This window comes from Panthera tigris, chromosome A2, assembly GCF_018350195.1.
Source record: "Panthera tigris isolate Pti1 chromosome A2, P.tigris_Pti1_mat1.1, whole genome shotgun sequence".
Lineage (NCBI taxonomy): Eukaryota > Metazoa > Chordata > Mammalia > Carnivora > Felidae > Panthera > Panthera tigris.
The window spans coordinates 100,207,711-100,220,010 of NC_056661.1; the positions used below are offsets into that span (position 1 = coordinate 100,207,711).

The 12,300-nt window shown below is 37.8% G+C and overlaps 1 protein-coding gene across 1 annotated transcript in view; it reads right to left on the reverse strand.

Moving 5' to 3' along the window:
- COL28A1 (collagen type XXVIII alpha 1 chain) overlaps positions 1-12,300 on the reverse strand; it is a 174,730-nt gene that overhangs the window by 125,203 nt on the left and 37,227 nt on the right. The window lies entirely within an intron of this gene.

Genomic DNA, 12,300 nt, shown 5'->3' on the forward strand with positions numbered 1-12,300 from the left:
ATGAGTTTCCTTTAGCCTTGGTCAAGTACCCATAGCAACTGAGCAATTTCTCTATATTGCTTTTTTTAGGGAAGTTACAGGGATCTGAAGGTTATAAAGGAATCTCTTTCCCTTTCCTCAACACAGCTCAATAGCAACACATCTTCACATTTCAGTTGCGTGAATTTACTTCGCAGGAGCTTAGCACCTCCACATAGGCCTGCAGACCAGCATTGGCCTACAATCAATGTTTATCCCTTTCATACTTCTCCTTCCCCTTTCCTACAAAGTTTCCTGAGGTGGTAAAGAAAGTGGTCCTGATTGTAACATAGCATTGCTGGGTAAGAGAACAGGAAGAGAAGAATCATTGAGAATACTCACAATGATTTTCTGGAAATTCACCAAGGCAACATAGCCCTGGTAAGCCTCCAGGCTTGATTCCTTTTCTGCCATTATTTCTACCACCCTTCACCAATAAGCACAAATACACAGAGAAAGGTTGAATGGCCTCAGTACTACTTGTTATTTCTCAACTTCACTTTCTTTGACCATCAGAGGCATATACAAAGAAGATTGAGTTAAAGTGGATAGCCCTGGAGGTGGTCTGTTTCACATGACTTTCATATGAGTGTAAGCATGTGTAGGGGCATAGAGGAGGCTGGGTAAAACACTTTGGTCTTTCTCAGAAATTAAGGATGCTAGGAGCACCTGGGTGGCCCAGTTGGTTAAGCATCTGACTTTGGCTCAGGTCATGATCTCGAGCCCCACACCATGATGGCTCAGAACCTGGAGCCTGTTTTGGATTCTGTCTTTCCCTCTCTTTCTGTCCCTCCCCTGCCTGCACTCTGTCTTTCTCTCTCTCTCTCAAAAATAAATAAACATTAAAAAAATTTAAAAAAAAAGAAATTAAGGATGTCTGTGCTATGGGCCTCAACATCGAAGGAAGCCAATGTTTAATAAAACCTAGCGTTTCTAAGCACTGCCCTGACACTTTATATACATTATGTCACTTAATCTTCTAACAATTTTAGGAAATGGATATTTTTCCCTATTTTATAATTTAGGATATAATCACTACTTTTTAATCAATTTTTCAGTATGCATAGAATCACAGAAAAAAAAACATGGCTTTTTTCATTCGGTCTAGTTGAATTCTGGCTCTATAATTTACTAACAGTTTGAGCTTTTGCAAGATCTCCATATGCAAAATGAGGATAATTATATCTACCTTGCAGAGTTGTTGAGAGGATTCAAGATATTATCTATAAAACATCTAAGTCATAACTAATTATATGATCACTATTTAATATGTGTAGATTCAATTGTTATTCATCAGACTTTCACTGAGTACCACCCTCATACTGAGTACCCAGTTACGTAATTATAGACATAAATCAGATCACACCGGTACTTTGCAGACACTTACAATCTGGCTGGAGAGGCAAATGAATATAAAAGAAAATATAAGCGTGTGAATTAGCTATAATAAAGATATTAACAGAGGATGATAGACTCTGTGACACAAGTGTTTAATTCTGCCTTAAAGAATGAGAAAAGTTTCAAATAGTAGAGGAGATATTTTCTCTGAACCAAAAAAAAGTAGGAATCATATCTAATCTGGCATAAAAGAAGAGGAACAAAAGTTAAGGAAAAGGAAAGTGTTTGAGGCATAAAATGATGTGAAACGTTCTGGGGACAATAAACAGCTCTGTGGGCTCAAACGGACAGAAATAAGGCAACAATAGGGTCACTGTCTAGAGTAGAGCCATCCACTAGAAATATACAATGAGCCCCATATGTAATTTTATTTATTTTTTCACATATGTAATTTTAAATTTCCTAGTAGTCACCTTAAAAAAAATTAATCATAACAGCAGCACCTGTGTGGCTCAGTCAATTAAGCATCCTACTCTTGATTTCAGCTCAGGTCATGATCTCACGGTTCGTGAGATCAAACCCTGCATCAGACTCCATGCTGTGCATGGAGCCTGCTTAGGATTCTCTCCTCTCTCTCCCTCTCTCTGCCCCTCCCCCACTCACATGCATGCACATGCTCTCTCTCTCAAAATAAATGAATAAATAAACTTTTTAAAAAAAGTAATAACATATTTTAGTTAATTCGATATATCTAAAATATCATTTCAGTATGTGATCAACATAATAACCTTATCAATGATTTTATTTATTATTTTTAATACATGTCTTTGAAATCCTATGTATATTTAACAATTATACCACATCTCCATTTAGACTAGCCATATTTCAAGGGCTCAATGGCCACATGTGACTACTGTATTGAACAGGGTGTGTTTAGTGACTAAGCAGGCCAGAAGCTTAGGTCAGAACCATGGAGAGTACCAACATACAAGTTGGGTGGGAATGGAAGAACATAGAAATGTCTTGTGGGGAGTTGAGGAAGGCAGTTTGAGAAAAAGAAATGGGAACTCACAAACGCAGTGTGATAGAAGTCAGGAAAGAGAATTTCAAAAGAAACACATCATTTCCAAAGACAAACTCATACTCTTCTCCTCACAGACCTGATCACCTTTCAGCATTCTCTATCTGGGAAGAGCACCACAATCCCTCCATGAGTCAAGCCAAACAAGGAGTCATTCTTGACATCTCTCACTCTTTTACCTACCATGTGTAATATATTGCCAACTCTTTTCAATATGCCCTCTAAATCTCTCTCAAATCTATCTACCATTTTTAATCTCCTACCATGCCTCTGTAGTCTACTTCAAATTAATCTCACCTCTTGCACAGATTACAACAAAGTCTTTAGTACCCTACACACATACATTGTTGCACATTTTAATTTATTCCCCTCCACCCCCACCATTGCTGCCAGTCCAATCTTTTGATTTTTAATGTGAATGAAACCATTCAAGGCCTTTCCCTTTGCTCTTAGTGGAAAGACAAAGCTCCTTACAAGGCTTGCGAGCCCCTGCATGGTGTCCCACAGTCTTTTCATTCCCATCTGTAACTAGTTGCTTCTTCACTCACCACCCTGGCAGCATCGGCCTTTGTTCCATTCCTTGTTCTTTCTTGCCAGGCCCCCTTCTGCCACGGGATCTTAGCATGTGCTACTCAGTCTATCTAGGATGTTCTTACCTCCCTTTTTCCCTAGTTAATCCTTATTCATCCTTCAAATCTTATTTTAAGCAGCACAGCTTCAGAGAAGGCTTCTCTGATCAGGTGAAATCCCTATTCTAGCGGCACTGATTGCACCATTTTCTTCTTTTTCTGAGTATTCATTATAATTATAATGTTGCATTCAGTTAACATCTATCCCTAGACTGTGGGGAGGATGTCATGTGAGTTTGCTCAGTTTTGCATTGTCAATGGTTAACTAATTGATAACATTCACTCAACCATCCATGCAGCAAACATTTACTGAGCAGCAACTTGGAAGCAGGTGCTGTGCTAGCTGCTGGAGGTGATCAAAACAGGAAACCAAACAGGTCTGGGCTGGGGAAGCTGGAAATCTAGAAATGCTCCCTTGGGGTTCCCTCTGGTTTACTTAGGTTTCAACCAAGAGCAACTGTACATAAATTACAAAGTGATTTAAAGTACCTATTACACAGTTTCTCCTGAAAACTTACCCAGACACAATTAAACTTTTTTTTTTTTCAGTCGAAGTCACAATGAAATCCCAATAGACAGACTAAGGTTACACTGTATGGGAAGCTCAGCTAAAGAAACCCAACATGCCTTATTCCTGGCACCAGTTCTAACCAGAGTCAACATCTTCCTTGCCCTAAGATAATAAATAATGAAATGTTGTTCAAAATTCTGAATTTTGGGGGGACAGAAATTTACCTTTTCTTGAATAATTCAGTTATGAACAATTTAATCATACTTTAGGATCTTAACATGAGAACAACATTTTAGCAACTTCTTTTTTTATCATTTCCCAAATATGTGTAGCACCAACTTTAATATTTTAAGTCTTATGACAAATATTCTCATACTTTCCTAATGGAGGAAAATGATGCAGAATGGTTCAAATACAGCCAAGATACAGTCTTATCTGAAACTCAGCACAGTGATGACTGCATACAAAGATTTGGGAGAAAAGCAAAAAAAGGTCCTTTTTGGGGGAGAAAGAAAGAAAAGCAGGTGTTAGGAGGCAGAAAACTAACATTTATCAAATACTTGCTAACTCAAGCTCTATTTTTAATACCTAATTTCTCTTATTTCAGAGAAGTGTTATAAGTGGCTTATTTTTAGAAAACATTTTAGGCTAGACTTGTTCTACATTAATAAGAGAGAGTTGTTAAAATACTTAACTGCTTAATTATTGTCAACACATATGGCACTTACTATGATTAAATCATATAGTCTTTAAAACGACTCTTTAGAGGTAGGTGCTATTATTAACGCATGACATGAATGAGAAAACTGAGGCATGGGGAGGATAAGTACTTGCCAAAATAATGGAGCTAATACAAAATAGGGCTTTGTTTGAACCCCAGAAGTCTGGTTTTAGAGCCAGTGCAAGACTGCCTCTTGAGACTTTTCGATTCTTTTCTTGAATTATTTCAAAAATCACTTGGTTGCAGACTAAATTCATATCTTTGTTACAGGATGAAAAACACAAAAGTCAGATAGCTACAGTCTACGCATTGTGGAAGATCCATCATATGAAGACAGAGGATCTCTAAAATAAAATGCAAACCAAGAGAAAATTTACTTTTACAAGCCAATTCACATTTCATTTCAGGCATTTAAGTCTACCTGGGTCAGTGTTGTCACTAAGTGAGTGGTAAAGGTAACATAAATTATAATTGGTAGTCGTGTAATCACACAGTGTAGGTCTACATATAAATCAGTTATTAACCAACTGCACTGAGTTAGAAACCATGATTATTTGAAATCTCCAACTGCAATCTTTTTTGAATATCATCTAGTTGGATAAGAGAAAAGACCACAGTCCACATATTCCACTTATTCATGCTTTTCAAAAAAAGAAAACAAAACCCATAATAACAAAAAAGTGGTGAAAATGTAATGAAAACTGTACCAGATTTTAGTAATTCAACTCATTTTCTTGATTGCTATTAGGTTAAACCGCATGAAATTGATAATATTCAACCATGGTTGGCCTACAAAAATGACATTCATATGATTCAATCTAATAGGAAAGTCATACTTCATCATATATAATAAAATATAAAGAATTGTGTATCATTGTCCCTAAGAGGAAAGTCTGCTCAGCGGCCCATCAGGATAGCTTTAAAGAATCCCAGCTCTGGTGGACACTCCTTGGACTCTCCCAACACAAAATGACTCACTGGAAAATATTCACTGTGATCTCTACCCATGAATCTGAGAACAAGGACATTAGTTTATTAGAGAAGATGGGTTCATATGATCATATGATATGTTTCTTTAAAAACTTACACTTGGAGTAAGTGTAAGTTTGGAGACTAGGCGCAGGAGAAATAAGGAGAGTTATTATTTGAAAGGTACAAAGTTTGTGTTAGGATGATGAAAAAGCTTTGGGCATGGGTGGTGGTGATGATTACACAACATTGTGAATGTATTTAGTACCGCCGAATTGTACACTCACAGATGGTTAAAATGATAAATATTATGCGTATTTTATCACAATAAAAAAGGCTTACCCTTGGAATAAACTTCATACTCCCTGTTGCAAAGCTATTGTAACTTTCTTGGATTCGGGACATTCGTGTGATTGTTTTTTAGATTCTGACATCCCTCAGAAGACACTGCAGTACCTGATGCTGTTCCACATTAGTGCCCAGCTTGCCTGGGAATTGTGGGTTAGACTCAGCACCTTTATATTGGCAGCATTTTGGGTTTGGGTTTCTTGATCCATCAGAGTCTTTACCTTGACAGTTTCTGTGCACATGCATGCACATGCACACGTGCGCGTGCACACACACACACACACACACACACTCACACACACACACAGTATACCCCTCCTGCTGAGAACCATATGCATCAGAGATTTGGGAATGAAAATCATCTGCCTTGAAGCCATTGGCTGACATCCCACATGTTCTGGCAGCCTCTTCAAGTTGTCACTATCAGCTGTCTCATGTCAAATGAGTTAATAAGCTCATTTAGACTCCTGGTGGGCAGATGTGCATGTAGGTCAAAGCCCTTTTCGCAACAGCAACTGCTGGATTACTAATGATTTTTTTCCCTTTAATTAGGCCCAGGACAGAAATAGCATTTAAACTTTGACCCCTCTGAAGAAAAAATATTCACATAGTTTGGCAGGTTGGTTCCAATTCTTCATTAAACAGATATTTTTACTTACAATTGTAAAGGGATTCTTCCCTTTACAGTGCTTTGCAAGCATCACAACCTTGTTCAAAGTTGTTAGCCTGCCAGGGGCACCTGGGTGGCTCAGTCCGTTGAGCGTCTGACTTCAGCTCAGGTCATGATCTCTTGGTTTGTGAGTTTGAGCCCTGTGTCAGGCTCTGTCCTGACAGCTCAGAGACTGGAGTCTGCTTTGGATTCTGTGTCTCCCTCTCTCTCCAACCCTCATTCTCTCACACTCTGTCTCTCTCTCTCTCAAAAATAAATAAATATTTTTAAAAATTAATAATAAAAGTTGTTAGCTTTCCAGGAGAACAAGAAGGCCCATTATTGGTTTTGGACAATTGGGAAAGCTGACATGTTCAAGTACCCTGACTTAAAATGCTTTACATGAAGCAAAAAATATAGTCATTCCGTTAAAAGAGCCATGAACTTAAAAAACTTTTCTGTTTGAGTAATTACTCCATACCAGGATTGTTGATGTCCGTGTATGTTTCACCTGGTTTACGTCCTATAAAGTTTTAAGGAATTATATCCTATTTTAAATCATGATTTTTACAGATGAAAGCAACATCATGATGTCAGAAGATTTTGTTAGGTTTTTAGATTGTGTGAGAGCTGAAATAAAAACTACATAAATGCTTGTTGGAGGAAGAAGTCTAAAATTCTTCATAGTTGTTCATACCTGTGGTGTTGAACTACTCCCAAACCATAAGTGAAATATTAGTTACATTTAGTAGGTTGACCTACAAAGCTAACGTTGAGTTGAGTAAAATATTTAAATAATGAACAAAACAGGAAAGTATTTTTAAATCTACTAAATCTTCATTAATTATATTTCGGTTCCTGCAAAAATAGTTATAGAAAACATGAGACTTTAAGTTGTATATTTGAAACTGAAAAAAAAATTAAGTTCCGAGTCTTCTTGCCTCTCTTAGAAAAAAGTGGAAGTATACGAACACATTAGATTATTTAACACACAAGAAGCTTTTCATGGGTTATGTCAACACTGTTCTGTTTCCCTTTATTATCCCAATATCTTGGAAGAACGGTCAGAATTCCTGGCTATTGTACTCTTCTCCTTTGTCACCTCCCCAATATCTCTATTGAAACTGCTCCCTTAAAGATTTCCAAAAACCTCAAAGTTGACAAACTAAATAACTCTGTTGGGCTCCTGCCTGTTTCACTTGTCTGCAGTTTAATACTGTTGACAACTCATTCCATTTAAATACTCATTCATCCATTCATTTAACAAATACTTCTTTGTTACATATAACTTTTTCTTTCATGTGATAGTGGTGCCCCCGACCCATTGTCACTACATCTTCTGCTTCGGGTTTTTTTTTAAAGTGATGGACCTGCACACATTTGTCTAATTCTCCTGCCAGTGGTTCATATCTGAAAGAAGTCTAGCAATGTTTAAAGGTATAATGCATGGAAGCTAAAAGGAACTACTAGCTACCAAAAATATCTGCATGTACATTCCTGGTAGCTATTGCAAAGGTTGACATCCAGCCCTCTTTTCAAAATTGAACTCCTTTTGGGGGCTCCTGAGTGGCTCAGTCAGTTAAATGCCTGACTCTTGGTTTAGGCTCAGGTCATGATCTCACGGTTCATGGGTTCGAGTCCATGCCAGGCTCTTCACTGACAGAGTGGTGCCTACTTGGGTTTCTCTCCCTCTCCCTCTCTCTCTCTGCCCCTGCCCCACTTGCTCTCTCTCTCTCTCTCTCTCTCTCTTTCTCTCAAGTAAATAAACTTTAAAAACTAATTTGAAAAATTAAAAAAAATTAAATCGACTTCTTTTCATTGAGCATTTTGAGGAAAACAGGATGTTGTGTAAAGATGTTTACTAGGTTTACAGTTTCAATTTTAGGATTTGTACATTTGACTATTATTTACTTCTTCAAAAGATTACCAGCTACTTGAAAAACATGCACTGTCCTTGGAAGCGTCAAAAAAAATGAGGTGAAACCTTAACAGAGTTGGATAAGGAAGAGAAGGGTGTCCAAGAATCATGGTCTGGTGCAGAATCATGGAATGATCTAAGTGTTTGATCTGCCCTCAGTCCTCTTGAAACATAGGTTCCCTTTATTCGTTGATATGAGCTTCTTTGTTTATTTTGAATGGATGGATGAATGTTTGATTCACTGGGGATTATTTACCCTCCCCATATCTATTTATTAAACTGGAAAAGACTGGTGCTATTTCTCTGTGGGTTTTCATAACATCTCAGAAGTAAAAGTGGGTTAAGACAAAGTCTCGTATATAAAAGGACTTTGTGTTTCCTACACTTGAGTGTAGCACAAGAGGAAAAATCTTAGTGGAGAAAAACCCTGCAGGAAATAGATGAATGTCCTAGAGTAAAACAATGGAAGAGGTTAAGAGAAGGGAGATAGTTCATCCATTAAGATAAATTAGTATATAATATAATCTCATGGTATTTTTCATTGTTTGAGGATTAATGTGTGGTACTTTGACGTGGGAAAGTACATCAGGGATATTTCCTAGTGCTCTTTTGGCCTTAGCACTGAAGCTCTAGGACTAGGATATGTCAGCTTGTCACAAGCTATTTCCTGTTCATGCCACAGTGGGCAGTCAGTCCTCCCAGGAGCACAAAGAGGGTCTTGGAAAGAGCCAATATACATGAAACTTGAGAAGGAAATACCCTTCAAAAATAACATCAGAAAGACATCAAGAAATGGCAAAAATTACCTAATGTGGGTTTGACACACCCAGCATTCTACTGTGTTTATTTGTATAAAACTGATTTTGTAATTTGTTCTCTGTGAATTGAAAGGCCTGCCAATCTTGAGCCATTTTTTTTCTAGTTATTAGAGGGCCCATTCTATGGACAGAAGGGATTGCAATCTAAGCCATCACAATAGCCATTTGATGTTGGTTTAGGGCTCTTAGGTACTCAATTTTTACTCAGAAAAAGCACAGCGCTCTCTCCGGAGCATAGCTCTCTCCAGAAAATAGCATTTTCCATTTGGTCCTAGGGATAAGGTTTCTCAGGCGCTTGTGTGTTTATAATACTGATTTTGGAGACTGACAGGATGTTGTTCTTCTGAATGTCATTGCATGACCTCCATATATGGGGGAAGCTGAGGTGGCCTCAGAGCCACAGCTTCATTCTGAGAAACATCTGTTTTGTTTCAAAGCAGCAAGAATAGGAGCTACTTTACATGTGGAAATATTAATGACAGAAATGATTCATGAAACTGGGCCAGAATCACGTTTTTCCTTGATTTATCACATGCTATTTTTTCCTTCTGTTCTTTGACCACCTTTCCGCAAACCACTTGATGAAGAACATCAACTACTAGAGCAATAAAATGGGACTATAGCTCATGACAGAGACCATTCATAAATTCAAAGATATATAGAGGGCCCATCTAGAAATTCATATGTAATCTTTGCAAATGTTACAAGTCTGAGGGTTTTTATTTTAAGGTCCCCTAAGAGACAAAATATTTGAAAATGCACATCCCTGGTTTCTTTTTCCCCTGTGATTACCTTCCTTCTCTTCCTGTACTTTCAGATGAACATTATAATCTAACAGAAATACACCTCTCAACAAACAGACTGGTGTTTCCAGCCAGAGTACATGAGAAGAGGGACAGATGCAATTTCCATACTGTCCAAACAAATGCATTTATTTCAGGTCAACTATTGAGGAAATTCAGCAATGTTCCTAAGGAGACAAATACAATATGTTGGTTCAGAGCATACTGGCTGGGTTTGAATCCTGGCTCTGTCCCTTATTAGCTATGTAGATGTGGACCCATTACTAAACTCTCTGTGCCTGAATAGCCTAATCTGTACCATGGGGTAAGACTAGATCATGTCTCAAAGGGTGGTATTAGGTTACATGAATAATTAGAACTATATATCTGTTGGGGTGGCTGGTGGCTCAGTCAGTTAAGTGTCCAACTCTTGGCTTTGGCTCAGGTCATGATCTCACAGTTCATGAGTTCAAGTCCCACACTGGGCTCTGTACTCACAGTGTGGATCCTGCTTGGTATTCTCTCTCTCTCTCTCTCTCTCTCTCTCTCTCTCTCTCTCTCCCTCTCCCTCTCTCTCTCTCTCTCTCTCTCTCTCTCCCTCTCCCTCTCTCTCTCTCTCTCTCCCTCTCCCTCCCACACGTGTTCTCTCTCTCTCAAAATAAATAAAGAACTATATATCTGTATGTAGTAAATATACACTAAGTGTTATTGATTATTTTTTTTAAACGTTTGTTTATTTTTGAGAGAGAGAGCACAAGTGGGAGAGGGGCAGAGAGCAAGGGAGACGCAAAATCTGAAGTAGGCTCCAGGCTCTGAGCTGTCAACACAGAGCCCAACACGGGGCTCAAACTCACGGACCACGAGATCATGACCTGAGCTGAAGTCAGACGCTCAATCAACTGAGCCACCCAGGCACCCCTGTTATTGATTATTATAGAAGTTTCAAAATAAATAATCCTCCCAGTGCCCATTAGAAAATACAATTACTGGATTTTAGAGTTTTTCTGCACAAATTGCAATAGCAATTTCTTAAAAACATTTTGTGATAAAATGGTAATAGATGAAAAGAAGTGTCATTATAAACATAACATTATTTCCAGATTGAGGAAAATATAGTATATTAAGTCTTTAAGATTTAGAAGTACATTCTGAGACACAAGATGAAATTATTCCCTGAAACCTGACTTTTAAGATAATACACAAATAAATGTATAAAATTTTTAAAAATTTAATCATCAATGCAACATGCATCTCTACTTGACAGATCCAAAGAGAAGTAGAAATTAGTAATAGTCTTGAAGAAAGAATTAAGAGACTCTTAAGAGTTAAGAGTTAAGAGACCACTAAATTTGTGACCATAAACCACAAGGAAAAAGAAAAACTCACTACTACCTCACTTGCCCCTAGCAATCCAGAACATTCTCTAGAAATTGACATCTTTTCAATTGGCAATGAACTTCGTGTATTCACCTGGCAGTGAATTTTGTGACTAAATCCCAGTGGTAATTTCATGTCACGTATCCTTTATCACAATTAAAAAAAAAATGTTTTAAAGAGAGGACCTTGGAAAACTCATGAAGTCCTCAAATACTTTTGGAAAAACTGCTCCTTTTATGATGATGAGAAAGTCAAGCATGAAGTGTTATTACATCAGAGCATTACAAGCTCCCCTAAACACTCAACTGTATTTATTCTTTCTGAGAATTAATGCACTGGTGAAATTAAAAGCTATATTCTGTTTCAATAAATTTATGTTAAAACAAAAACTGAAATCGTAATTTATGAGACATAAAGAGAAGTAAGTGAGCAAATGATGACACCTTTTTAGGGACTGCCACTAAGCATCTCCCAAAACTACATGCACTGTCCTCAGTCCTGCATGGGCACTCCCCAGAGCTGATGAGCCTGGCTGTGTCTCTGCCTCAGGCAAGCCATTTGATATCTGGACTTCACTTCTCATTTTCCAGAATGAAAACCTTGGGCTAGTATGATCTCCTAATGTACCTGGTGGCTCAAACATTCTGTAATTCTATCACTGTTGCAGACTCCAGCACTGATACCTGATTTGAAGCCTCTTTTTCCCAAGCATGAAAATGATCATCTTAGGTAACCAAAGAATCCTAGAAATAAGTGTGGACTGTCAAAATGTTTTTTATTCTTGCTGCAGGATTTTATCTACTGCCAAAGCAATTTTATAAAAACTTCTACTCAGTATTCAAGAGATACATTTCTTTTCCCCAGAGAGAATTAATCATAGGCAAGGACTGGAAAAGGCAGTTTCCCCAGATGAAGCTTAAGCACACTCCTGCTGAGAAACTCATTCTATTTTAATTTGCCAATTAAAAGTGGCCTGGGAAATCACACATTGTTGCTTTCTCATTAAAAATACTATACTTGTCACTCTCTTTCCTCTCTCTGGAAAAAGAACACTCAAGTATCCCAGCTGCTCCCCACAGCTTAAATTTGATAGTACCCTTAAAAGATTGGCTTTATCTAGGGTCCATTGAGGATGGCACCT